Genomic DNA, 6000 nt, shown 5'->3' on the forward strand with positions numbered 1-6000 from the left:
CTGAGCTGACCTGAGCTGAACCGAACCGCATGAATAAATCGCTATTTTGATACACAGCCTGCGATGTTGTCTTCCTTCCTGAAAGATCATCAACCTTGTGTTGTTTCTGTTTGTGGTGAAAGCGGCGACGGGGTCGAAAACAGGACAATTACACTCACCGGCCACTTTATTAGGTACACCTGTCCAACTGCTCGTTAACACTTAATTTCTAAGCAGCTAATCACATGGCGGCAACTCAGTGCATTTAGGCATGTAGACATTGTCAAGACAATCTCCTGCAGTTCAAACCGAGCATCAGTATGGGGAAGAAAGGTGATTTGAGTGACTTTGAACGTGGCATGATTGTTGGTGCCAGAAGGGCTGGTCTGAGTATTTCAGAAACTGCTAATCTACTGGGATTTTCACGCACAACCATCTCTAGGGTTTACAGAGAATGGTCCGAAAAAGAAAAAACATCCAGTGAGCGGCAGTTCTGTGGGCGGAAATGCCTTGTTGATGCCAGAGGTCAGAGGAGAATGGCCAGACTGGTTCGAGCTGATAGAAGGGCAACAGTGACTCAAATAACCACCCGTTACAACCAAGGTGGGCATAAGAGCATCTCTGAACGCACAGTACGTCCAACTTTGAGGCAGATGGGCTACAGCAGCAGAAGACCACACCGGGTGCCACTCCTTTCAGCTAAGAACAGGAAACTGAGGCTACAATTTGCACACGCTCATCGAAATTGGACAATAGAAGATTGGAAAAACGTTGCCTGGTCTGATGAGTCTCGATTTCTGCTGCGACATTCGGATGGTAGGGTCAGAATTTGGCGTCTACAACATGAAAGCATGGATCCATCCTGCCTTGTATCAACGGTTCAGGCTGGTGGTGGTGGTGTCATGGTGTGGGGAACATTTTCTTGGCACTCTTTGGGCCCCTTGGTACCAATTGAGCATCGTTGCAACGCCACAGCCTACCTGAGTATTGTTGCTGACCATGTCCATCCCTTTATGACCACAATGTACCCAACTTCTGATGGCTACTTTCAGCAGGATAAAGCGCCATGTCATAAAGCTGGAATCATCTCAGACTGGTTTCTTGAACATGACAATGAGTTCGCTGTACTCAAATGGCCTCCACAATCACCAGATCTCAATCCAATAGAGCATCTTTGGGATGTGGTGGAACGGGAGATTCGCATCATGGATGTGCAGCCGACAAATCTGCGGCAACTGTGTGATGCCATCATGTCAATATGGACCAAACTCCCTGAGGAATGCTTCCAGCACCTTGTTGAATCTATGCCACGAAGAATTGAGGCAGTTCTGAAGGCAAAAGGGGGTCCAACCCGTTACTAGCATGGGGTACCTAATAAAGTGGCCGGTGAGTGTAGATGCTTGTATTTTTAAAGCAGCAATTGGAAAATGTTTAGTATAAATAGTCACACGTTTACGTACTTATTGACAGTGTTCTGAGTTCAGGAGCCTGTTTGCTCCTAGAAAGAGCTCAATAACCAATAAAGATGTTGCTCTTTTCTGGATAAATTAAACCACTGAACATGATATTTTCTCAATGATTGGCTCACAGTTTTGCTAAATAATGTATGAAGTAATAAAATCGGAGTGATCCGCGTCAACAATACGTCTTTCTGGGTGTCTTGTGTAACCGGCAGCATGAGTTCATTCAGGGATACGGGCTGCACAGTCATCAGGAAGTGAAACAGAACAGAATGTGCTGCACTAATCTGATTGAAAAACACTGCCCTGACGACAGGCATGAAAAAAAAGGATGTTTCATTCAAACAGCTAAAAGGAGAATCCTTCAGCAGCAGGGAGATACGTACCAAGAAAACTCACCGAGCTTTACCCAACTTGGTGATTTAAGAGACAAATGGTGAGGATAAGATCAGCTCTCACACAAGCAGGCTAAAATAAAGCTGAGCAACATAATGCTCTTTGTGTTTTAGGCATCCGTGTTATGAACATGGGAGTAATCACCTGAGTGATCCCCTTGATCCCTGAACTTTTGCTCCCTGAAGCCGAGGTTCTTTACTGCTGTGGCTGCCAAGGACCTTCAAACACATTGTTCCTCGCTGCCGCCGATCAAGAAAAACAAAGTGGACGGTTTGGTTTCAACTTGAAACTTAAAAAGGTTGTTTATCTTGACGAGATCAGGTGCTCACTTTAATTCCGTACGGATTATTAAGAAAAGGTATAAATTAACGGTCCTTTATATCCAAGTTTGCTATTCAGAAGCATATGAGGACTGCTAGATATATGGCTCCTTTTGTTGATTTATTGTGGGGTCAAAAATACAAATTATTATAAAAAACTTAACCCTAATGTTTTGCTTGGAGAGCCCTTTAGACAAAGTAGAAAGTGTACTTATTTATGTTTTATCATCTCGACCCACTCTGACTTTGAGATAAGATAAGATGCATTTCCAGGATTTACAGCAGCGTAGGGTGCCAACAAATAAAAAACAAGATCAAAACAAGTCATTTAAACACGCAGTATTAGAGATAAAACCAGAAAAGAATTTATTACTCTATTAAGTCCATAAGAAAGCTTTCATCGAACATATGAAACATTGAAACAGTCTCCTACTGTGAAATAAATGGTAAAATAGGTGTAAACATGGTAACGGATAATAATCTGTAAAATGCAAAACAGTTCATGGAAGAATTTTTTAATTGTAATATCTACAGCTGTGAGGTTTGTGGCATGAGGAAGTAAAGCCAATGTCTCCAAAGCATACGGGCGAGTCTGCAAAGAACTCTCTCCTTCAGGCCTCTAGTGAAATGGTTTAAAACAAATACCATTTAACCACAACACAGGGTGTGCTGTTTGAATCTGGCCTTTATGTAACCAGGGTCAACTTATTGCATGTCATCCACACCGACTCTTTCTCCCCAAATTCAACGGTGACATTTCATATACTGATGTGTTTGAAATGTATGATGCGTTTTGTTTACACAATGTGAATGAAATCAAACACACAGTTCCACGTGTATGCGGATGTCTGCTCCGGGCGTTGATTAAAGAAGGATGTCCTCTGTTGATTTGTGTTTCATTCGACGATCTGAGGAGGATTCCGTGTTAAAAAGACCACTTCCCCTACTTAAATGTGTCTCTGTACAGGAAATGTACACAAAGTACTTCACCGCCCCTTTGAACACACACACAAGGTGCCTTCTGTTGTCCTTTCTCACGTTATGCAATAACCGTCGTGTTGATTTACTCATGTTCCCCGCGTAGTAATCACAACATGGCCAGCGGTAACGGCTTGAATACAGTTTGTTTCCTGTCAGCAGGAGACATCACAACCAAACAGTGTTCTGTCCTCTTCTGACATTTGATGGAACGAGAATCGTGGAATTTAACATCCTGGTAAAGTACATGAGGACAGAAAACCAGCCCCTTGTGATTGTTATTTTAAAAACAAACGTATCAAAGCTGAGGGTGGAACTAGTTTTAAGTACTAGTTTGATCTCTTGGTAACCAAATCCCCCATGTGGTCAGGAGGTTTTGCTCTAATACATTTGGATTTGAAATGTAAATTAGCTTTTTATAATAACAGTATCTGAAATAAAACAGTGAGAAGTCAATATTAAAAATCTCTTTTTTGGTTAAACTAACATCTCAAAGACATCTTAAACATGACAAGGGGCCCCAAGACATTGTTTTCTTCTTTTTCTTTGGCCTGTTGGCCTGTCGGTGTGTATTCAATACACTTACAGTATCCCACTGTAGCATCCAGATAAACTGACTCAAACACCCTGTACTCTGACTGATTTATAGACTTCCAGCTGAGCGATAGACCATATTAACAAAATGAATTTAAAAAATACTGAGCATAATTTAAAAAGATTATTAGTGGAGATGATCCAGAAGTTTTTTTTTTTTTTCAGGTAGTGTTGAGAACACATTACCAAGAAGACAATATTTTAGTTAAAAGCTAACGAGGTGGGTTTGGAACACTTAGTGTGTTAAGCGTGTCCACTCCACTCCAGTAGGTGGCGGCATGTGCTTTAACAACTGGTTTGTAATAAAAGAACATCGAAAGAAGAAAAAACTCTCCACCAAACGCTAAAGCCTCACCACTGCAACCCGGTAAGGCAACGAGTATTATCCAATCAGAGGCCGTGGGGGGCGGGCCCCGCCTTTGCTGTTCTTAGTTCTCAGTAATAGCACACTAGTTTAAATATACATCAGCATAGGAAGTATTAACGTAATATTAACTAATCAACCGGAAAACGTGAATGAGAATGACCCCAGAGTATTAAGGAGATTTGAAACCAGAAGACTCAACTCTAAGTTTTTCATTGTTAGCAACTGTACAAAACTGCATCATTAGCAACAGGACAGGGTCAAATTTGTGAGTTTTTGCAGTTTTTGAGGCTGTGCTGTCACACCTTGGGCCTATATTAATTCAAGCACCCAGCTTGACACCAATGTGCACAGAAAAACACATATTTTGTCTCAGCAGGATAACAAACATCTGTGGAATGGATGGAGGTGTGGCGTTAAAACACTTGCAGAACACGGGCTCAGCATCCCATCCCTTCACCCCGGGCCAATGGTACAAAGCGCTTGGAATCCAGAAGCAAAGGCCTTTTCATTATTGGAGACCGACTGCAGAGGAACCCGATCCGGATATGCTGTCGAGAACTGAGAAAACAAGTTTTGCTTGTTGTGTTGGACATGCTGACAGGGAAGTGGAAATGTTTTTGTAAAGTAAGTGACAGCAATGGAAATGAGAGCCTTTCCTATATCAGCAATCTAAACTGTCAAACACTATCCTTCAATATTTAAAGAGGGCTCACTATGTTTAACATTTGAACATAAAGTACATAACAAACCCAAAATATGCCCTAAACTACTAATGTGGGGGACATATAACACCAGTATTAATTTGATAAGAAATGTTCGTTTCAGACAAACTGAAGTTTTCTAGTGACTATTTTACGTATCAAGTGTTTTGTTTGTGATACCGACAGAGGCATATGTCATCGCTCCTGAAAATGGGCCTGGTTCACAGCAATGAACCCATCAGTGCAATTTATATCTAGTGTCAGTTTTTACAACTATTTACACGAAGTGCCAACTATTTACCAATGAGATTGGGGGCTTTATGCATCGTGAACACTCACGAGAGACACTTGGGTGACTTTGGCTCAAACGACACACACAGTGGTGACTACAAATGACATCAACCACTCAGCTACTCAGCTTACCTGATGTGAAGCTGTTGTGCACTAATCATTTGCAACTGTTTATCTGTTCGTCATTTCAATTTGACATGATTCTATATTTTGTTGTTTTTTTTAAATCATAAATGTAATGTTATACATCACACTGTGTTTATTTGTTCCTGATTCCTGACACATAGCAGCTCGTCCTCTAGTGAACACTAGGGATGATCTTTCTTCACAAGACTGTTGCGTTTTGTTCCATTTTCATTCGCTTTGTCCCCAGCGGCGCGTCAGAGACGCACAACTTTACCAACCGGAACTTGTCCCTCTTTTACGGACATTTCCGGCTGATGACGTTTTTTTTATATTAGTTTCCTTAGTGCCCCTACTGCTGGTTATAACCGTCCACTGCCGTCCAAGTCTATTCAAGTCGATTGGAGACGGACTTAGATGATGAGGTTGCTCTTTCACACCGCAGCACTGCAGTCTTTTCCCTTCTTTCTTTGAACACATTTCACCGGATGAAATTAGCACGTGCGCTGTTGCCTCGTTTTCATAGCAATAATTAGTCAGACATATTTCACATAGACGGTATTGATTCCGTGCGAATAACGTTCTATACAGTCATTACATATCTTTATTTTACTTCTGGTCACGTCTTCCACCCGTGAATTATTAAGCCCAATCTTACAAACGTACCACGTTGCCTCTGCTTATGACTCATTTGGAACCGTCTGTACAAAGCTATTCTTAATCACTGCATTTCCCATAGCTATAGTAATATGAATACATGAGATTTGATCATATTTTATCACCATTTCTCA

Source organism: Pungitius pungitius, chromosome 8 (assembly GCF_949316345.1).
Source record: "Pungitius pungitius chromosome 8, fPunPun2.1, whole genome shotgun sequence".
NCBI classification, from domain to species: domain Eukaryota; kingdom Metazoa; phylum Chordata; class Actinopteri; order Perciformes; family Gasterosteidae; genus Pungitius; species Pungitius pungitius.